This window comes from Apodemus sylvaticus, chromosome 7 (assembly GCF_947179515.1).
Source record: "Apodemus sylvaticus chromosome 7, mApoSyl1.1, whole genome shotgun sequence".
NCBI lineage: Eukaryota > Metazoa > Chordata > Mammalia > Rodentia > Muridae > Apodemus > Apodemus sylvaticus.
The window spans coordinates 72,669,334-72,692,937 of record NC_067478.1 but is presented as its reverse complement, the minus strand read 5'-3'; the positions used below and the strand labels follow the sequence as shown (position 1 = coordinate 72,692,937).

At 40.7% G+C, this 23,604-nt stretch overlaps 2 protein-coding genes across 3 annotated transcripts in view; one reads left to right on the top strand and one right to left on the bottom strand.

Annotated features, from left to right (window-relative positions):
- Peak1 (pseudopodium enriched atypical kinase 1) overlaps window positions 1-7,426 on the bottom strand; it is a 233,758-nt gene extending 226,332 nt beyond the window's left edge. The window contains exon 1 of one of the 2 annotated variants that reach the window (XM_052188279.1): window positions 7,339-7,426. The gene's annotated coding sequence lies outside the window, so the exon portion shown is untranslated. Of the gene's footprint in view, window positions 1-6,676; window positions 6,867-7,338 lie in introns of those variants that run through there. The other variant, XM_052188278.1, reaches the window with a different exon arrangement.
- A 141-nt stretch (window positions 7,427-7,567) lies between these two features.
- The window catches only part of Hmg20a (high mobility group 20A), a 73,121-nt gene continuing 57,084 nt past the window's right edge, over window positions 7,568-23,604 (top strand). The window contains exon 1 of the mRNA XM_052188280.1: window positions 7,568-7,666. The gene's annotated coding sequence lies outside the window, so the exon portion shown is untranslated. The remainder of the gene's footprint in view (window positions 7,667-23,604) is intronic.

The window sequence follows — 23,604 nt, the reverse complement described above, 5'->3', positions numbered from 1 at the left end:
AGACCAAACCTAGGGACTTGAATATGCTAAGCAAGCACACTACTACTGAGCTATAACACCCCAAGCCCCAGTTTAACTAAAAGTTTTATTTGTGAGTTTCTAGACAGGCTCTCACTATGTAGCCCTGATGGCCTGGAACTCACCAGCTGACCTGAAACTCACAGAGATCCCCCTGCCTCTGTCTTAGGAATATACTGAAATTAAAGGTTTGTGCCACCATAACCAGCTCAATAAGTACAATTTTTAAGGAAGTCTCATAGCTGGTCTTGTTTCTGTTTTTTTCTTTCTAGATAACAACCACTATAGTTGTCTAAAAGAAGAAAAACAAAAAACATTTACAAACACAGTAAGTTTAGTCACATCAACCTTCTGCTCAGAACTATGTAAGAATCCTAAACACTCTAGCCACCAAAGCAAAACCTACTCTCAAGCAGGTGAGATGGCTCAGTGCACAAAAGTGCTTTGTCACCACAACTGACAACCCAAGTTCAGTCCTTTAGACCCACATGGCTGGATAGAACCAAGTCTCACATGTATATACCACCACACACGCATACAAGCACAACTAATTAGTTAATTAATTTGAAGATTTAAAATGTGCCCAGGCATGGTAGTTGCCTTTAGTCCCAGCAGCCAAGAGGTTGAGGCAGGAGAATTACCATGAGTTCAAAGACAGTTGACAATACCTAGCAAATACCTTTCTCAAGAAAAAAAAAAAGTACAAGTCTGCTCCCTTCAGCATCCCTAAAGGCCTTTCTTGCTTTATTCTCTCTAGCACAACCATCTTCTAATATAACAAGTTTTGTTTAATTCATTATTATGACCTTTGTCTCTAAAACAGTACCTGGCACACACACACACACTCAATGCTTCACAAATATTTTCTAATGATATACCTCAGAAGTTCCAAATTAAATACCTCATTGTTTTTCTTCTACTCCCTGTGATATATGGTTTGGAGAATGAGGAGACTTTGCATACTGGTTCACTACTTATTTAACCTCTCGAATCCTCAGTTTCTCGTCCAAGGGGATGACAGAGGGAAGCATATAAGGACCATCACACGCTGTGTACTGCAGGCTTAGGATCAGAATGTAGTGCTAGAGTGGACAGCAGATGGCGGGCACTCTTACTTCGCCCCATCACTAGCTTTGCAGCTTTACGCTTATTCTATGCTTTCCGAGGTACGATTTATAATGGTAGCCATATCCTCCCGTGCCTTCCAATTAGGTAATCCCTACAGGTTATTTGCTCACGATCCATCATGGACTCCACAATTCTTCATACAAGTCACAGTTCTGAGTATCCTTAATTCCCTATCTTTAGGTATCTTCATTAACCTGATTATCTAGAAAGCAGTTGGTAGAGACCTGGGCTCTGAAATTTACCAGTAAGATTTGAACTCTCACTATTTATCTTATAAACAAGGGATATAATAGTAAGGAAAAGGTCTCATAGATACTGAATAGATTCTCCGGATACAATCAGACTGAATACAACTGAGAAAAATCAAACAGCTATGGTCAATAAATCCAAGGTCTACAACCTCAAAACAGTCCTCAATAGTCTTCAGTTTCCTGGCCACTGTCTATCAGCCTCTCTGCTCTCCAGTCTCTCCTGTGAGTTATTTCAAACTCACATACTCTTTTCAAGCTCTGTTCTACCCCTTTCATTCTTAGTGGCAAATCAAAGTCACCAAAACATACTACTAAGTCTTTCCCTTCCCTCTCCCTGTCAGTTTCAGTCTTTACCTCTTCTGCTCACTGAAAAGATAATACTTCCCATTTGTGATGGATATTCTTGGTTGTCAATTTGACTACATCTGGAATTAGCTAAAACCCAAACAGGCTGTACAAGTCATGAGGAGAAAGCCAGTAAACAGCACTCCTCTGTGGCGTCTGCGTCAAGCTTCCAGCCTCCAGGTCCCGCCCTGTGAGTTCCTGTCCTGACTTCCTCAAATGAGGAACACTAAGGTGAAACTCATTCCTCCTGAGTTGCTTTTGGTCATGGTGTTCATCACAGTGATAGAAATCTTAACTAAGACACCCAGGGCCAAATTCTCTACCTCTGCCCAGGATATTCATGCTCATATCCTTCCTTCCCCTCTCCCTCCTCAAACCTCCCCCCCATTCTTTCTCTGTGCTCTCCCCTCTTCCCTCCCCTACTCTTTTCTATCTCCTTCGAAACTTTCCAGTTGACATAAGCATGCCCAAGACACTCTCAATTTATACAAGCTTTTTTCAGCAAAGTTCTCTAAATCTTCAGCATGCGGCTTCCTTGTACTTTCTTTCGGAGTCCTAGGTTAAAAGCACTACTCTTGCATGGACATGGTGATAACACACTAGGAGATAAAGGCAGGAAGATCAGCAGTTCAAGGTCAGCTTTGGAACAGCTAGTTTTAAAAAGCTAGCCTGGGCTCCAAGAAATCCCAAAGAAAACCCAAAAACAAAAACACTGTATCCTTCTCAATTAGCTGAACTCCTAGATGCATTGAACTCTTTATGCCTCCTCTATGCATTACAATGTAGCTAACTGCTCTCAATTATTTCAGACAACTTAATCTCCAAGTCTCAGAACTCTTTCACACTTTATCTTACTTGCCCTTTCACGGTAGGACACAGGTTGATAGCTCCTAATCCTTGAAATATTCTTCCTCAGCTTCCAGATAAACCCTCCCAGTCTTACTAGATTTGTTGTTTGCTGGGTGGGTTGGTTGGTTTGGTTTGGTTTGGTTTGGTTTTTTCCATCCTTGGTCAGTCAGGCAAAGATAGCCAACTTTCCCTTAACTATTGACCAACACAAACACAGGAATTATCCATCCATCCAACCAACCATTGTGGAGGGAAGTATGTGTTATGGTGTGCATTTGGAAGCTAGATGATTCGGAGAGTGGGTTCTGTCCCACCTTGTACATCTCAAGGATGAAAATGTGATGCCAGGATTCACAGGATTCACAGTACTTTTACCACAAAGCCATCTCACCAGACCCAATCTTTTCTAGCCTATAACCTATTTCCCCAAATTACTGATAATACTTCATAAGTGTCTCCTACATCCACTCCTACCCCATGTCACTTCTCACCAGGATTGGCTTTTTTCACTGGTCTTGCTTATAGCTGTACCCTTTTTTAACCCAGCTTTCATTTCTCTGTTAAAATGATAGGTCTAAGTCAGCTGATTAAATTGCAAGGTGCCTTGGGGGTGGCAGAGCCCAGGGTGGTAGGGTGGTGGTGGGGTTGGTTTTGTTGTTTATTTTATGTGTATTGGTGTTTTTCCTGTGGTGTCTTCTGACACCAGAAGAGGGTGTCAGATCCCCTGGAACTAGAGCCACAGATACTTATGAACCACCATGTAGGTGCCCAGAATTGAACCCAGGTCCTCTGGGAAAGCCATCTCTCCAGCCCTGCTTTTGCTTTTCAACTAAAACTTCACACAGCCTTCAAGGTGGAAGCTAAAATTCCTAAGATTAGTTTATAGTTAGTGTTTTTACTTCATTTGCCTCTGTTCTAAAGCTGTACTGTGGATATACAGAAGGGAGTATATGACTGCTGAAATGTGCTAAAGTATAAAAAATACCACCAAATTCTAACACTTTGTATGAAAAGGAGAATATTAAATATCTTAGTATACTGCTTTATATTGATCTAAATTTTTATTTGTTAAAACACAGCTACTAGAAATTTCAAATTACATACATGGCTTATGTTTCTTTTTTTAAAATACACTAGCATGAGAATAAATATGTTTCCTCTTTCTGAAGTTAGTTGATTCATATATTATTCAAGATTAACTTGAATAACTCACTAAGATTCCAGAACTTCCCCCACAGTCAAGAATCCAGGTCTGAGTCAACAAGCCTTCCTCTGTACTTTCACTCACAGGCACCTGTGCACACACCTGCCATATATCACACCAATATTATAATTACCAGTTACCAGCTAGCTCTCCTCCTAAAGTATAAGCTCCTGGCAAAAACAGTATTATTCTACATACATTCAGGTCCTACCACCAGGCCTAATACTTTAGCAGACATTCAAATACTTGTCTGTTGTCAGACAAATGTGAACCTGGCCTGAAAGTTACTAGAATATTTGAATTCTCCAAGGAAAACTAGGCAGCAGGGAAGCAGCCTTTACCAGAAGTTCTAGACTGGGGCATAGGAATCACAGTAAAAGACAAACAAGAAAATAAAGTTTACATCCATACTTGCCTTATAGAGGAAAAAAAAGGGGATTAGCAAAGGTGATATGGAGCCTCAAACTCACACTTGGCATGACAGGGGCCACAGTGTGTTTCCTAAATTGCTTTTAACAACCCATCCAACAAAAGAGTAGGATTTGGCAGGTTACAACACAAACAGCTAGAGCCCAGCACCTGTTCCCCTTAAATAGCACATCATTACGGTTAAAAACAACAACAAATCTCTCTCATGAAGCAAATGCTAATCTCATGATGCTTCACCATGGAGCAATTTAGAAGAGTTATTATATGAAATGTGCCAAAGCCTGAATTTATGGCTGATACTTCTTTGGCAAATATGGTTGGCACTGCTGGCTGTTAAAAGGCATGTATGCAAATAAGCAAATAAAAGTTTTTAAGCTCTCTGACTTAAATATTTACATTACCATAAATGTACAAAGATAAATGTTTATATGCATTCACATATAATGCATTTCAGGAACGCACTTTTTAATATGACCATCAGAAAACAGTTATGAAGTGGCATTATTTCTTTATGGGCCTCAGGACAGACTCTTAAAAATAAATTCTGACAGAATGTTAATGGGGTATAAACACTACTGTGAAAGTTTTCTGCACTATTACTAGACAAAATGAATAGGCAATACCCTAACAACTCAAACAAGCTTATCTTTTCCTCTCACCAAAACACTTCTTACAACACTGGAAAGTAGCCAAACATAAATGTCAGTCCCTAAATGGAGGGTGGGAGAAAGGAGGGCCATGAATCAAAAAGCTTTAAAGAAAATAATTTGCCATTTTCCCCACATAACACAGACATACTACTCTCTCCCAAATAGAGAGACATGATAAATATTTTCTCTTCTTCCCCTCTGACATCTATGGGAAGGGGATCTTTGTTTTTCACATAGTTTGTGAGCTGACCGTTGCCAAAACTCACTTGCAATGGTTATGAACTCTGCTTCCATTGTTAACAGTTAATCTCTGTGATAAGACTATTAACTCCTAACTTGGAAGCCAAGAAAATGTACCTCACCTGCAATTATAGTTTACTGAAAAAGTCACCAAGGAAAGTGCCAGGCACTTTGGAAAGTAATTAGGGTAGTCAGTGAATTGAAAGATCTAATATGCTCTGAGATTACAAAAGGCGCCATCACGAAGCAAGTATCCAAGACTGCTCATGGAAAGTTTTACCCTTGTGGGTAATTCAAGTCTGGGCTTTCTGGGTTTGTTTTTTTTTTTTTTCTTCTTCTTCTTCTCTGCAGAAAGCAATATGTGTTCTCTTGACTACATACTTAATTTGCCAAGGTAGATAAAGGGAGAATAGTGTGGCTGAAAAAAAGAAAAAGAAAGAAGGAAAAAAAAAAACAAATCAACAGATAGACGGCCAAACAGAATACTCAAAGCAATTCTGATTCAGGTGAAAAAGCTGTTCGTGTACATCATCCAATGACCTAAAAATAGTCTTTTATGTAAGTCACCAAGTATTTAATTGAGAGTGTACTGTTACCACATTCAACAGAGGCAAAGAAAAATGTACTGGGTTTTCTATAGTAAGGCCAATAAAGATGAAATCATAGTTTTCCTCTAACTCATCTCTATCCTTCAACGCCAGCCATCCAATAATTCCTTTCCACCGCTCTGATTCCTAAATTGGGGTCCTTAAAAATCGGACTGCAGACATGGGATCTGAGGGAGGGGGGCTGGAGGTGGACTAGTCTTTGATATTGCTCTCAGGGGTCGTTAATGTAGTCCAAGAACAAAATCAAGCTCTCCAACAAATGGAACATAAGATAGGGACGAGAAGGGGACCCAGTTCAGATGGGTAGTCCTCTTCAAAGGAGGAAAGGAAATTCACAAGAACCCATAAGTCAAAGGGCAAAGAAAAACAAATGTCTAACCCAGCCTCTCAAAATCCCAAACCCCTAAGCAATCTAGGAAGCCTGCACGCATTAGAGGCTCACTGGCCAGAGTGTGAAGTGAGCAGGCACAGAGCCACCGGTTCCATCCTGACTGCTGCTGCAAGGCTGAGCCTGATCTTCCCAAGTCTGGGAGTGAGGCGACCACGCAAACTAGACAGAAGCCCTTCTTGCCCCAGCCTCCTCCGCGCCCCCAGCTCCTCTAAGGCTTCACTTTCCCCGGGAGCCTCGGAGCCCAGCCCCGGGAAGTCCCTAGCCGCCAGGTTCCAACTTTCCCTCCTCTGGGGGGCGCCGCGCTACCGGGACCATCACAGCCAGGGTAACGAGGCCTGGGCCGGCGGGGGGCATGAGAGGGCTCGCGACGCCCCCGGGACGCGTGGGTGGCCGGGGCGCTGCAGCCCGCGCCCCGCAGGACGGCCCGGCTGCCGAGCCCCTGCGGCGCCACCCAGTCCTGATTCCCCCAGGTCGGCGTCCTCACCTCTTGGCGACCCTGGCCCCATAAGCCAGCGCGTGTGGGAAAGGGACCGAGGGTACGTGGGCAACCCTGCCCCCGTTACCTGAGGAGAGCGCACGCCGTTGCGATATTCAGCATTGCCTCCTGTCCCGTCCCCTTTCTGGTGATCGCGGCCGCCTCCACCGAGCAACTGACACAACTAACTAACTACTCGCGGCCGCGGAGTCCACGGCGCGCTCCCGGCCGCTCTCAGTCCGCCCAGCCCACCAGTCCGCTTGCTCCTCCCAACCCCGCACGCCGCCCCGCCGCGCGCACCCTTGTCGCTTTACTTCTTGAGTCCGCGCGCACCCGCGCGCGCCCACACCAAACCTCGGCGGTCTGGGAGCTCTCCTCTCAGCCCCATGGGAGGAGGAGTTGACAACAGGCCACGCCTCTTTGAGTGCCAATATCCGGAGAATAAGACCTAGAAAAACTTTGATTGGCTAGAGGGTGGAGCCAAAGCCAGGGGGCGGAGCGACCGGGACCTTGAGTACACGAGACGAGGAATTTGGGTTCAATTAAACGCCAGAGGAAACCAACAGTGCAGATTTGGATTTTTTCGGGGCCGAATCACCTTAAGTCAGCCATTCGTCTAGTGCAGAATAACTATTCTCTAAGAGTGCAGTATACAATAATTACCAATTTAAGTCCCACTATTTTTTGAGAGCCTGAGCAATGAAAATGAAAACTACATTTCCCAAGAACCTTCGCGAAAGTGAGTCTCACCTTGCGTAGTCACGTAGTCCTTCGCCGCATTGGGCAAAATAATCCCTTCATTTCTCTGAAAGTATCGGGTATAACATTTCACGTCTCTCCTCACCGGAACAATTCTCAGTATTACCATGATAAAAGAAGTTACCTATCTGGAGGTGGCAAAGTGATTAGGTAAAGAGTAAGAAAAGACACCAAAATAAAGTACTGCGGAGGAATTTCTGTCAAGCTGTGAGACGACGGAGTGAAGAGTGAAGGCGATTGCGAGGGGCTGAGGGAATTGTCCTCTGTGCAAGGGACTTTCATTAGTTCCCAGGCCCCTGCCTGCCCCTACCGTCAGCAGGTTAGTAAGCAAGCCGAGCATGGGGGTGGCCACAGTCGAAATGTCCTTCCCCTTTGAAGATCATCCCTCTTTTGCTGCTGCTGTTATTGGTTTGTCTTGGTTTAAGGCCCACTGAATGGGGGCGCCTCACTTCCGGTTGGGGGAAGGGAGACATGCTGTCATACGGGAGGGGGAACTATAACTCACTTCCTGTGGGGGTAGGATGATATTTGGGGGGTGTCCAAGCCACTTCCCGTGTTGATGAGAGCCAGAAGAGGTGTTGGTTTGTGCCATTCTCAGAGAGAGTTTTGGGGTTGTATTTTCAAGTCACAAGTTCGGTTATTTCCCCAAATTATGATAATCACCAGGCCACAATCAGACTTTATGTATTTTATTTCTTGTGTAAATTGGGAAATTTCTCCCCAACAAGATTGTCTTAATGCTATCTCCAAAGATAGCATCTTTGAACATTTTGAACATCTTGTTAAAATTCTCTACAAAAGTACATACTTTGTTATGTGACTTGTGAATTGCCCACCCTCGCACCCAAGTCAAGTTTGTCCTTAACTGAGTGAAGTAGTGTAGTCTCTACCTAGACATGGCACAGCAACTCCTTACCCACCGTTTTAAGGAGGTAGTGTATAAGTTAGAGGATGGAGCAGTTCACATAAATTACAGGGCATTTTCATGTTTGCAAAGGGAGACAGTATCATGGTGCAGTACTCCGATTTGATGTTACCTTAATAGAGGTCATTGATATGTTACATACTTAGAACTGTTACCTTAGGAGTGAAGGATTCACCCTATGCTGGAGAACAACATCATCCACTTTAATATTGGTTTCAGGTAGCTTTCTTGTGTTTATGAAAGACGCATTTTATGGCATTTCCCCGTTTGTAATTTGAGTTTGTTACTGATTTAAAAATGAGGTCTATTTATGGTTTTAAAACATGGCATAAGGATTTCCACTCACATACTGAGTAAGAGGAAAATGTCTCAGGAAGAGCTAAAGATGAGTAAGACAGAACTTTCTGGTTTTCTCCAGTCTGCTTTAAAAACAAAGAAACAAGACACTGTATCTGGAGTAATAAGCAACTATTTTGATTCCTTGGCTTCTCTTGTCCTGCAACAAAGTATACAAATGTATGCTTGTTGGCAGAATCAGTCTATTTGGAACGTTTTTTTAAAAGAAAACTTGCGCTATCAGGTGAACCTAAAATTGCATTGTCTTCAATATTAAGGTGCATGTATTTTTAATTTTATAGTTTGCACTTACAATAGAAAATATTTTACACTAAATGTGAAAATAAAACTATTTTAACCTTAATGTGAGCATTAAAAAAATGTTCTTGGTCCTTCTAGAAACACCAGGACTGGCACACATGTTCGCTCACATGAAACTGTATTCACATGAAGCTCACATGCTACAGAGATTGTAGCAGCATGCACAGGGCCCGTACAAGTCTGCACTACATGGGCTCCTAGAGCAGAAAAGAGAAGTGGGCGCATGCGCCCATCCCTAACCCAGAAGTTATCTCCAGTTTATAGTCACTTACTGAGGAAAAAATAGTTTTCTGCAAAGTAGTCTCAGTGAAGAAATTCCCTTAAGGGTAGGCCCCATGTATATCAGTACATACCCATCACAAAACAAACTCAGCAAATCATTGGAGGTTCAATTTTTTATTTTTTAACCTTATGTTCTTCGTCTCTGCATCTATATGAGTTTCGTGTGCTTTTTCTTTGGCTCTTTTTCATGTTTGTTTTGTCCTATTCTGATCTATTCTTCCTTAGATGCCTGTTTGTTTTCTAATAAAGACAGAAAGGGGGTGAATTCAGATGGGAGAGGAGGAACTGGGAAAAGTCAGGGGTGGGAAACTAATCAAAATATGTTGTATGAAAATAATCTAATTTCCATAACAGGAAAAGAATATTCTTAGGCTGGAAGTATAGCTAAGTGATAGAGCACTTGCCTACTGCATGTAATATAAGCCTCTGGATTTGGGGTTTGATCACCAGTACTGACAGGAAAAAACACAAAATATTCAGCCTGGCTAATTATGGTGGTGCATGCCTTTAATCCCAGCACTCACGAGGCTGATTCGGCAGATCTCAGTGAGGTCTAGACTAACCTAGTTTACATAGCAAGTTCCAGGCTAGCAAGAGGAGCACAGTGAGACCATATCTCAAAAATAAATAAGGCAGAGCTTGGACTGGAGCTGAGTGACAGAGCACTACCTGCCTCCTATGAAGGGGCTTCCATTTCAGCTCCAGCACCAACAACATTTCTGAGATGCTAAAACCAGTATCTGAAAGGCTACAAAATTGCTGCAGTAGTTAATTTTAAAAAGTCAAGAAAAATGGTATCTGTGGTTATTAATAGAGGTTAGAAACATATACAGTGCACCAAGTGGATATGAGCTGACAAGGAAGGAAGTATGCAGTGTCTTCTCCATGAATGTAATGCTAGTTGGAGTCACCCTGAACAATTAACTCTAGTGCTAGGAATTGAAACACAGAAGGACGATAGGACTAAGAGAGCATGCAGGAAAATAACACCTTAATGTTGGTTGAGGTACAGTAGTACTGCCTTTTGGGAACAGTGTTGGAAAGCAAAGGAGTTTATTAAATTGGTCCTGAAGATATTCTGTGGAAGGCATGCAATGTAATAAAAATAAGACAAATTGCTGTGGCAAGGCTTGTACAGCTTGAAGAACTGTCTATGGAGAAGCAAGCAATATAGAAAGTACGTATCAGGAAGATGTTTTGTGATAAGTGACGGTTATTCATTGGTCCCATCAAAGAAGAATTATTAGGTATGCTGCTGAAAAATAGAGAAAGGAGGCCTGTGTGGCCTATTCCTCCTCCTCTTTAAAGAGTGTTTCTGTGGAAAGGCTTATCTCCTCCCCAGGGATTTCTCCCTCAATGCCCCTTTCTTGCTTTTTTTAATATAGCCCTAGTGTCAAAATTAGGAAAAGAAAAACCATTTGCAAGCATACTGTTACTTCTTCAGGTTAATACATTTTAGATTTTCATTTCACTCCTTGCCATCTATGATAGAGAAGTTGTTGATTAGAGTATTTGGTTTAAGTAACTGGTTTCTTTTCCTTAAAGCAGGCATGGCATACACTGCTCAGAGCAGTGTGAAACATTAAAACGGTAGGCCAGAATTCTGGAGCCTATCCTACTGGAGTTTAATTATCTGCACAGATGCTACATGACATAAAGGCCTCTCTCCATCCTTTTGTTTACCCTGTCCTGTGAAGCTGACACTAGTGTGTTGTAACCGCCAGCTTGTACCTCCATGGTGGCAGTTCTGGTTTCTTCTTTGTAGTTGAAGGCTAAAAGGAACAGTCTATCAGCTTAAATCATTTTACTTATTTCTTTGCTGTCTTTTATTTCTGTACTTTTATATGTATTCCAGTGAAAATTTAGCTTACATGGTTTTTCATTATTTCGACAAACCTTGAATACTGCTATGTATCAGTCATGATCTCCCTCCAAGTATAGGAAATACAAATACCCTTATTCTCTTGGGGCTTACTTCCTAGTTGATAGATCAAAGCTAGACTTTTGCTTACTTGGTGTTTTTGAATGAGATGCTGTCATCACTGTTCAAGCTGGACTAAATGCATGCCTGAATTTGATATCTCTTGATTTCTAAGCCATTCTAAAACTTGTTTTGAATATTTCCTTTGTTGTTATGTGCTTCACAGTTTTACTGCTTAGCGAGCCTTGTGTGTGGGTACACAGTAGGGAAAACTGGAGCTCAGACAGGCCCACACTCTAAGCTAGTCTGTGTTTCATTGGCTTCATCAGTTTGAACAGTTAGCTTCCATGCGACTCAGTTTCCCTGGTCTGAATGTGACTCCTTGGTGAAAGGGGGAATTCCATGGGAATCACTTGGTGTACTCCTGGGGCCTGGAGCTTAATGAATGTTATTATTTAACCCCAGGCTTGCCTCTGCTGTTCAGGCTGTTGGGATCTACCTGTTTGCCTCTTTTAAGCCACACACAGAATACAGTACTAGGTTCATTGACATCCTGCCTTCTGTCTTCTGTCAGCATGCTCACTAAGTAGTCAGAATTTTGTTTGTTTGAAAGAAAAAAAATCACTAATCTAAATTATTTTATAAATTATACTTCATAGAAAAGTTTCTGGGGAAAAAAATTTAAGAGTCACCAAAGTAAATTGTTTTAGGAAGACCTTCAACTCATTTTGCTAACTACTAAGGCCTCTCGCGCTGTGAGCATGTCTTGCATCATCTGTCTGTACATTTGAAGCTGGATGATGACTGAGGGGAAGCTCTGTCCTCTACCTTGCCTGCTTGTCTCACTTTGCTCCTGTTGTCCTCTGACATACTTTCACTCTTCCTGGACGTTCCCATTTATCAACGTTTACCCTCATGTCTTCTCTAAGGACCACTGTCAAGAAATATGTGCTGTCTATTGATACTCTAGAGTATTCTGTACCTTTATTGTTGCATTTATTAATGCAATTTATTAATCTTCAGGCTCCTGTTGTTAATTTTTGTTGTTATTACTATGTAGAGAAAATGTCCTCCTGGAAAAGGCTGTATAAACTATATCCTGTTCATCTCTGGGTTTGCTCTCATTCCTAGAACCATTTCACTTATAGGCATAGACTTAATATTTATAGTTTAATTGATACTAGGATTGTAATGAAATTCATATATAGCTTGAATCTACTATTTATGCTCAGCATGGACTATGGCCAGTACATAGTAGGTACTGATGCATCTGTAATATGTGTGACTTAATCATTATGTTCCCATTTATAAGCATTCCATGGTGTTACTGTTAAATATTAAATACCTGATGTATGACCATAACTATGAGAACCAATCTGTGTAGGCAATGTTAGAAACAAAACAGTTTGTACCTTACATGGTCCACATGAGTCCTCACTTATCTAAGTAAGGTGTGGGAAGGTCAGCATATATTATATTGGGAGAGATTTCCCTTCAGTCCAAACATAGAAACTAAGAAAATTTATGAGCATTTTACATGCATGAAACATGTTTACCACATTACCCTCTGTATCCCCTCCTCCTGTTCCCCTTCCTCTTCCCCAATAGATATAGTCCCGCTCTCACTCATGAGGGAGACATGTATTCTCCCTCACCTAAAATCCACATATGAGAAAAATATTTGACACTTGCCTTTCTGAGTCTGGTTTATTTTGCTTAACATAATGATGTTAAGTGAAAATAACTTCTGTTCTTCCTTATTGATAAGTAGTATTTAATGTAGATAGATAATAGTATAGCTGGATCATGTGGTAGTTCTGGTTTTTTTGGGGGGGGGGGGGGGGCGGGGTTGGTTGGTTTGTTGTATTGTGGGTTTTGAGACAGGATCTCATTATGTAGTCCTGGCTGGCCTAGGGCTCTCTATGTAGACCAGGCCTCAAACTCGTACAGTCTACCTGTCTCTGGCTTCTAAGTGCTGGGATTAAACTGATCGCCACCATGCCAAGTTGTCTTTGCTTGTTTGCTTTTTGTTTTTGCTTTCTTTTTGCTAGGCTTATAAGAGTCAGTTCTCTCCTACAATGTGGCTGCTAGAGATGTAGCTCAGGTCATCAGCCTTGGTGACAAACTCCTTACCCACTAAACCATCTTGCTACCACCACCACTCGTAGTGTTCAAAAAATCATTTCTCTGTATACCTTAAAACAGTAAGGTCCACAAAACACATTACCAAATGTTTGGCAATAGGTTAGGATGACAACTGGTGACTGAAAATTAGGTTGAACCCTGATATACCAGATAGGTTTATGTTACCTGCACGTAAATATTTGTGTCCAAGATGTTATTGTTGGGGAATAGGGAACAGAGATCTTTGAAACTATTTTTGAAACATATTCCTTGATGACAATGGTTTATATTTGTGTTTGTATTTAAACATTTAAATTTCCAATAGAACTAGGCCTCTTCTTGTATCTCTTCTCCTTGAATTGAAATATTCTGCTTCACAAAAAAAAAAATATCCAACTACTTCTCACTTGTCTTTCTCAACCTCAAGATTCATTTCTCCTACCGCTTTCTCATCTCCACATCCTTTATGTTTATTTACACTTTATAGTTTTAATTTCAGTTCTCTTAATTAAGCCTTTAATTGTTGTTTTTGGTAACATCACAACTATTACAGCTTTTTTGGGGAAAGCAGTGTAACTGGAGTATCAGCATTATAAAATAGCCATACTATTAAGCCAGTAATTCCATTTATACTTTATTCTGAAAAATATTGAAACAAAAGATGGAAGACATCAAATGTTAGCACTGATGTTTTGTCTGGAAAAAAATTGAGAGGCTAGGAAGGAAACAGTAAGGTAGATCTTTGACACCTATGTAAAGGCTGGGTGTGGCAGTGCACTCCTACAGTCCCAGATTCCCGCTCAGGGAGACAGATGGGAGGAATCCTGGGACATCTTGACCAAACAGTCTTAATTGAATGGATAAGTTTCGGCTTGTAAGAGAGACCCTGTCTCAAAAAACTATGTGGAAAGACATTGAGGAAAACTATTATCAACTTCTGGCCTCCCTCAATGTGTTTACACATGTGCATGTGTACCCATCCCTATACACACAGAAATACTAGCAAATAAATTTAAAAAGTAAAAACACTTAAGTATCCAGCAAGTGGTTAAGTAAATGTTCTGTGTCTTCTTATTTTCCCCAGTGATTTCTTTTGAAATACATCAAAGGTGTTAGTAATTTCTCATTTTTACAAAAGGAGAAAATTAAATATGGAGGAAAACAAAATAGAAAAATTGGGATTAGCATATATTTCTAAAAGTAATATTTTCATATTATAATTAGTTACTGGTTGATGACTGGTGTCAGGACAGTATTGAAACAATATTACCGAAAGCATTGTTACTGAGAAGTACTGCTCTAGAGTCACATCCTAGCTGTATGTCACTTACTAGTATGTGGTCTTACAAAAGAAAGAGGCAGGAGTGGGGCACTGGCCCAGTGTAAGGTATTTATGGTTAAGCCTGGTGACCAGGATAATTCCCAGGACTCAGCTGGTGGAGAGTGAGAAACTGACTCCTGAAAGTTGTTCTCTTACCTCTAGGCGAAAGTATAACAGAGAGGGAGGGGGGGGAGGGGGAGAGAGAGAGAGAAAGAGAGAGAGAGAGAGAGAGAGAGAGAGAGAGAGAGAGAGAGAGATTTTAAGAAAAGTAAAGAGGTAATACTATTTATTAAATTAATCTGAAGTGTCTACTTAACATAAGCCCTCAATGGTTTTGCTATCAGACAACTTACATTTAATTTTTCATGTTCTCATGAGAAACTTGTGAGGCTTATTTCTCACCTTTCATAAGAGAAAAATGGAAAGAATGCTTAAATGCCTTGATTAAACAATCTGTGGGATTAGCAGAGGGCCTCTGTAGAAGCATGGCTTCCCAAGCCCCGTAGACACAGTATGTTAATTATTTTTCTTGTTGCATCAAAACTCTTGACCAAAGCAACTTAAGGAAGGGAAGCTTTGGAGCGCACAGCTCCAGGGTGTATGCAGCATTTCAGGGAAGGCCTGGCAGCGAGAGCTAACAGAGAGACCAAACCTTTTAGTTATTCTGGGACCACTCAGAGGAATTTTGCCTCCAGCATTAGAGTAGGTCTTTCCAGCTCAATTAACCTAATCCAGAAATTCATTCCTTCAGGGACATGCTAGAGATTTGTCCCAGGTGATTCTAGAGCAGGTAAGCTTTCAGTATTAACCATCATAGATAAAGAAATACGGGGCTTTGGGAAAGGAATCCACAAAAGCAAGGACATAAGAGGCTGAACGCCCACAGAGAAGCATAAGAAGCCAGTATTCAAAATTTATTTTTTAATTCAGAGCATTTTACTGCACAGGGTCCAGAAATATAAGAAAATAAATTTATGTTACATTAAGCTAATAGTCTTAAATGATTTGTTAAAGCAGCAATATAAAACTAGCAGAGGCATAGGGAATGATGGGAAGTCTAAGTGGAGCAAGGAGAAAATTAGAAGCACACTTATAACAATGACAATGAAGACACAACACCTCAAGCTGCATATAAGTTAGGTGGAGCTGTTAGTAGGAATTGACAGCCTTGAGTGCTGTATTAGAGAAGAAAAACGTCAAAAATGGTGCTTTAATTATGTCATTGGGGAAGAGTAGCAAACCAAACCCAAACAAGTTGAAGAAAGGAAATAGTAAAAAGTAGAAATAAATAGAAGGCAAACAAGCCAAAATTTTGTTCTTTGAAAGCTTTCAGAAAATGTATAGGCCTCTAGCAATACCAATCAAGGTGGAGCTAGGGGTGCTTAAATTTCCATCATCAGGAATAAAAAAGGAAACATATTTTTGTTTTCAGTTGTTGAGACAACTATCTAGCTGTGATGCTCAGAATTATAGACAGGAGCCATGAGCCACCACATGTGGCTATAAAGAGGATGGTCTTTTACATATATTACATGTTTAAAAGGTAAAGAGATAGGAACAACCTCATGTGAATAGATTTCAGGTGTAATGTACAACTTAGTAAACACAAGTCACCAAAATTAGGAAATCTGAACACTCTTTTTTAATCTATTAATTAAATTTAGTTCATTTAGAATCTTCCTGAGGTCCTGAGTTCAATTCCCAGCAACCACATGGTGGATCACAATCATCTTCAATGGGATCTGATGCCCTCTTCCTGTGTGTCTGAAGACAGCGACAAGTGTACTCATATACATAAAATAAGTAAAATCTTTAAATAAAATAAAATAAAATAAAATCTTCTTGAAGAAACTACAGCCTAGATGACTTTATCAGTGAATTCTTAAAAAATGTTTAGGCCACCCATGGCAGCACATGCCTTAAATCCCAGCACTTTGGAGGGCAGGGGCAGGCAGAACTCTTGGTGTTTGTGGCCAGCAAGGGCTGTATACTAAGAATTTGTCTCAAAAAGCAAACAAAAAATGTTTTAACAAGAAATGACCTCAGCTTTACTCTTCTGTGGAATATAACTTGTTTTATTGAATTTACAAAGCCTTGATGCCAAAACTGTACAATTTTCTGTCTGGTCGTTTTTTTTTTTTTTTTTGGGGGGGGGGGGGAGGTTCAAGATAGGGTTTCTCTGTGTAGCCCTGGCTGTCCTGGAAATCACTTTGTAGACCAGGCTAGCCTCAAACTCAGAGATCCATGTGCATTTGCCTCCCAAATGCTGAAATTAAAGGCATTTTTAAAGATTATATATGTTTTTAAGATCAGTCTGTTTGTATATTACTTGATAGTTGGGCTAACAAAGAACTTGTAAGACTCTCATAAGTAGATATGAAATGACAATCAAATTTTAAAATAGATAAAATATTCAAGTAAGCACTCCACAAAAGAAACCATTGAAAGGCTTATAATAATCATATTTGTATAAGATAAATGCAGATGTAAGCCACAGTGAGAAACCATTGCATACCCATTAAAATGGGTAAAATTAAAAAGAGTGGCAATAGCTCAGAGTGATGGTACGTACCTGTAATTCTGCCACTGTGGAGGCTGGGTCAGGAGGAGCCTTCCCAATTTAGAACAGCCTGGTCTGCATAGTGAATTTTAGGCATGTTATGGCTATATAGTAAAACTTTGTCTCAAAAATACAAAATCATCAACACAAATGAGACTGGCAATATCAATAACTAATGATGTAGATCAAATGCAACTCATGCTTCTGGGTAAGTCCATGAACTGTTCCAACTATTATGGAAATCAGTCTGGCTATATGCTCTAAGACTTGGAGCTATCCTCTAGCCTCAATATTTCTCAGTGTAGTAGTCAACAGAAGCCTATATTAACTATTCACCAAAACACAGGAATGGACAGGAATGTTCATGGCAGCAACCTAAATGCCCATCAAGGTACAATGGGTTAGCAGATGCCTTCTATAATAAAATAGATGAACAACAAAAGAACCCAGACAAAAAATAACTGCATATTGTGCGAATTCAGTCTAAAAACAAGCAAAACAAATCTGTAGTGTAAGGTGCCATAAGATTTGCTTGTGCAAGAATAATGCACATTTGATGTGTGGATTATGTTTTGGGTATTCCAGTTTTCTAGGTTAATATCCACTTATTAGTGAGTGCATACCATGATTCACCTTTTGAGTCTGGGTTACCTCACTTAGTATGATGTTCTCTAGCTCCATCCATTTGCCTAAGAATTTCATGAATTCATTGTTTCTAATGGCTGAGTAGTACTCCATTGTGTAGATATACCACATTTTTTGCATCCACTCTTCTGTTGAGGGATACCTGGGTTCTTTCCAGCATCTGGCAATTATAAATAGGGCTGCTATGAACATAGTAGAGCATGTATCCTTATTACATGGTGGGGAATCATCTGGGTATATGCCCAGGAGTGGTATAGCAGGATCTTCTGGAAGTGAGGTGCCCAGTTTTCGGGGGAACCACCACACTGCTTTCCAGAGTGGTTGTACCAATTTGCAACCCCACCAGCAGTGGAGGAGTGTTCCTGTTTCTCCACATCCTCGCCAACACCTGCTGTCTCCTGAATTTTTAATCTTAGCCATTCTGACTGGTGTAAGGTGAAATCTCAGGGTTGTTTTGATTTGCATTTCCCTAATGACTAATGAAGTTGAGCATTTTTTAAGGTGTTTCTCTGCCATCCGAAGTTCTTCAGGTGAGAATTCTTTGTTTAACTCTGTACCCCATTTTTAATAGGGTTGTTTGGTTTTCTGGAGTCTAACTTCTTGAGTTCTTTATATATGTTGGATATTAGCCCTCTATCTGATGTAGGATTGGTGAAGATCTTTTCCCAATTTGTTGGTTGCCGATTTGTCCTTTTGATGGTGTCCTTTGCCTTACAGAAACTTTGTAATTTTATGAGGTCCCATTTGTCAATTCTTGATCTTAGAGCATATGTTATTGGTGTTCTGTTCAGAAACTTTCTCCCTATACCGATGTCCTGAAGGGTCTTCCCCAGTTTCTTTTCTATTAGCTTCAGAGTGTCTGGCTTTATGTGGAGGTCCTTGATCCATTTGGATTTGAGCTTAGTACAAGGAGACAAGGATAGATCAATTCGCATTCTTCTGCATGCTGACCTCCGGTTGAACCAGCACCATTTGTTGAAAAGGCTATCTTTTTTCCATTGGATGTTTTCAGCCCCTTTGTTGAGGATCAAGTGGCCATAGGTGTGTGGGTTCATTTCTGGATCTTCAATCCTGTTCCATTGATCTGCCTGTTGGTCACTGTACCAATACCATGCAGTTTTTAACACTATTGCTCTGTAGTATTGCTTGAGGTCAGGGATACTGATTCCCCCAGAATTTCTTTTGTTGCTGAGAATAGTTTTAGCTATCCTGGGTTTTTGTTATTCCAGATGAATTTGAGAATTGCTCTTTCTAACTCTGTGAAGAATTGAGTTGGGATTTTGATGGGTATTGCATTGAATCTGTATATTGAATCTGAAAAGACTCAGTGAAGCAGTATAGAGCAAAATCAGAACAGGGAAGTGGGAAGGGTTGGGTGGGAAAACAGGGGGAGGGAAGGGGACTGATGGGACTTTCGGGAGTGGGGGTCCAGAAAAGGGGAAATCATTTGAAATGTAAATAAATATATCAATAAATTAAAAAAAAAAAGGAAGCCAAAAAAAAAAAAAAGAATAATGCACAGGAAGGGCGTAAGCTGGTGAATTTCTGCCTTGTAACATTCTCTGATGTGTAACATTCCTGATGAGGCTATAGTTGATATTGTGTATACTTCATGAAAAACCATCAGATTAATGCCTATGATGTCAACTGCTTACATTTATACTTAAACCTCTCACTGTTCCAGTGGCTTTAAAGATTATTTTGCTATACATTTCCAACTCGAGAACAAGTTAGGTGATGTGCTTCTGCTCTTAGAACTCCAGTAACTTCTGAGCTGTCCACCAACATAGGCATCTTGCACAGTCTCCTTCACTTAACCCAAAATATGTGGGTGTCTCTTTGTTTTTCTCCACTGAAATTGTACAACACCATTTGCTGTTCATCTACCTACCTCTCTGTTCATGTCATCTGGATCAGTCACCTTTGTGATCTCCTCCTTATTTATCTAACTCACAAGTTCTTAAAACATACTCACCCTCTTCTTAATCTACCTATCCTAAGTCATGCCTCAAAATCATTTAAAGTTTTACCTGTCACACTTACTGAAAATGCCTAAACTATCTTTATCTCAAACATTTCTTCTGAGCTCTAATATATGGCCTCCAACTTGACTTTTGTCTCAAAGTCATCTTAAAATGAAAATGTCAAATCTTAAACTGATTTTTCCCTTCTAATTCTAACAGCTCAAACATCTAATTTCTCAGTTAGAAATCTGGGCATCGGAGTTGATGGCATAGCAGGGTAAGGTGTTTGCTGCCAAGCCTGACAACCTGAGTTCACTCCCTAGGACTCAAATTGTGAAAGGAGAACCAACTCCCACAACTTGTTGTCTGGCCTCCACATGCATGCTGTCACAAACTACCCATACATACATACACACACACACACACACATACACACATATACATATATACATACATACATACATACATACATACATACACACACAATCTAATTTGATTTTTTTATTTTGATTTTTGTTTTATTTTATGTGTATGGGTGTTTGCGTGCGTGTGTGTGTGTGTGTGTGTGTGTGTGTGTGTGTGTGTTCACCAGTTAGATGGCTGGTACTCACGGAAGCCAGAAGAGAACACTGAGTCCTCTGGGCCCAGAGTTACAAACAACTGTGAATTGCTATCCCAGGTTGTCTAGGAGAGCAGCCAGTGCTCTTAACCAATGGCCAATCTCTCCAGCCCCAAATGCAATTTAAAAAAAGAAAAAAGAAATAAATCTTGGTTCCATTGCTGAGTCTTCTCAAGCACATATGTGCACACACCCCATCCAGACTGCAGCTGCATTCTGTTGCTTCTGCAACAGATCCACCCTCTGCCCATCTTCACTGTCATGGTCTAAGCCACTATCATGCTGTGGTAGCTACTGCAGCAGCTTCCTGGTGGTCTGTCTACATTCATTCTTACCCATTACTCACACAGAAATTAGAGTGATCCTTTTAAAAGCATAACTATCATGGGTCCCTTGAGGTGGCTTGGGGTAGAGGTGCCTGCCACCAAGCTGACATCTTGACGTTGATCCCCAGAACCAACATGGTGGAAGAAGAGAACCAATGCAGATCTTTTAATGTAGCTCCGTGTGTGATTTGGTACCCGACTATCTGTTTTTGCTACTTATCTCTCCTGCTTATTTTTCTCCAGAGCAATCCCCCCCACTTCAGATTTGTGTGTGTGTGTGTGTGTGTGTGTGTGTGTGTGTGTGTGTATTTAACATTAGGTCTAATAAGCTTGTTCCTCGGCGTGGAAATACCTAGTTCAGCATATGGCTCTCAGTAAGGTGTTACTTCCTCAAGTAGGTTTTATCTAAATGATGTCTTCTGCTGTTACTTCTTATTCTTCCTATTCTTTTTCTGAATAGGATTTTTCACAATTTTAAAATTGTTTTTTTGGCATGTGCACCCAGTATCTTGCACCTAAAGGTGAAATTTTTCATGAAGGCAGGGACTGCCTGTTACTATTGAATTCCTGGCATCTTACTCATGATCTGGTATAAATTATGTGTTAGAAAACTTATGGTAGCCAGGCCTATACTCCCAGCACTCTGGGAGGCAGAGGCAGGCGGATTTCTGAGTTCAAGGCCAGCCTGGTCTACAGAGTGAGTTCCAGGACAGCCAGGGCTATACAGAGAAACCCTGTCTCGAAAAAACAAAACAAAACAAAAAAAAACAAACAAAAAAAAAGAAAAAAGAAAACATATGGTAAACAAGAAAATGATCAGGGCACATTAAACCGCACCTTGGGGAGCACTTTACAGTGTGTCCTGTGCCCTGATCATAAACAGATTATTTCCTCTGGTTCAATCCTTCTCAGCAGTGTTCTCTGAAAGAGGCACTGGGTAATAATCATTGTGATGTCTGGAGACAGTTTATGATGATCAGCTAGTCTTACCAGTACTGAGCTAAACTGGCAGTGTGGGCAAGTTTTGTTTAAGCATCCACAAAGGAATATATACTTGCTTCTTAGAATGGAGCTCTTAAAAACTAAGGGCAGAGTTACATTCTCAGTGGCAGTGTTGGCTCACAAATTTGTCTTCTTTATCTAGAATGTAGTTCTTTAGAAAACATAACAGCCCCAGAAAGTAAAGATGATGTAGGATATTTGTCTGCTAACACTGACAGTACTGTTTATGTTAGGATCATTACTAGTATGCCACAGTGCTACCCCTTTAAGTACATGCCAGAGAGTGGCCACATTGCACAGTGCTAATGTCTTCATATATTTACAATAGTCTGCATCTTCTTAGACACTTTGAGTTTTCATTCATTCTTTTTATGTTAGAGATTATCTTCTTTATCATGTTAATTCATTTTAACATATAAAGTAGTGAAGACCACTGCCGTTTTCATGTGTTGTATCATTGTTCACATGCACACCTCCCACCTAACCCCTCCCATCCACTCTTCTCAATTTGTTGTACCCTTTCTTTCCCCAAAATAAGTTCCTTATCTGCTTTCCTGTCACGTGTATTCTGTCTCTCTCTCCTTTCTGTCTCTCTGTTTCTCTCTATCTCTCTCCCCCCTCCTCTCCTTTCCTCTCCTCTCTTCTCCTCCCCTCCCTCCTCCTCCCCCTCCTTCTCTCCTCTCCTCTCTCCCAATCCCCTTCTCTCTTGTGCATGCAGGTGTTTATAATTTTTAGTCTAGATTCTTCTTATGAGAGGACGTATGCAGTATTTCTGAGTCTGACTTAACTTGCTTAATGACCTCCACTGATCTGCAAATACCATGATTTCCTCCTTCTTAACAGCTGAATAAAATTCTACTGTGTATATGCCCCACATTTTCCTTACCCATGGGCCTGCTGGTGGACTAGTTCTAGGCTGATTCCTTATCTTAGCTATTTTGAACAGTGCAGAAGTAAACACGGTGTGCATGTGCCTCTGGTGTGCTGACTTAGAATTCTCTGAACGTATACAGGAAATGATAGAGCCAGATGGCATGGCAGTTCTATTTTTTGGTTGTTTGGAGTTGGGGCTGGAGCTTGGGGGAGCTCCATATTGACTTCCATAGTGCCTGGACCAGATTACATCCCGCAATATAGACGTGTTCCTTCCTCCACATGCTCAGTAGCGTTTGTTACTGTTTTCTTGATGATACCCCAGACTGGGGTGAGATGGAATCTCAAGGCTTTAATTTTCAATTCCCTGGTGGCTAAGGTTTTGAACACTTTCAAATATTTAATGACCATTTGTATTTCTTCCTTTGAGAACCGTTAGACTTAGTTTTTAATTAAATAACTATTTTTAAAACTGGTTTCAGTAAAACAGAATGCCTAATTGTACATGTGATAAAAAATTATAGCTGGCTGGTGGTGGCTCACGCCTGTAATCCCAGCACTCGGAGCCAGAGACAGGTGGATTTCTGAGTTCGAGGCCAGCCTGGTCTACAAAGTGAGCTCCAGGACAGCTAGGGCTATACAGAGAAACCCTGTCTCGAAAAAACCAAACACACACAAAAAAAAATTATAAGTTTGAAATACTTTTATGGCTACTAGCATTTCTTAAAACCCTTGGTAGGGGGTGGGGCAGTTTACTACCAGAATAATGTTGTTGTTTCAGAGTTATTTGTTTTATTTTTGTGTATTTTGCATTCCTATCTGAAAGTACACCAATGGTGCCGTGGGAGGTCAGAAGAGGGTATTAGATCCCTTGAGACTGGAGATACAGATGGTTGTGTACAGCCCACCAAATGGGGGCTGTAGATGGAATCTGAGTCCTCTGCAAGACAGCGAGTGCTCTTAAGCACTGAGCCATCTCTCTTAAACCTACAACCAATATTTAATGAAGTAAAGTTCATTTCAAGGGGAAATGTTTCT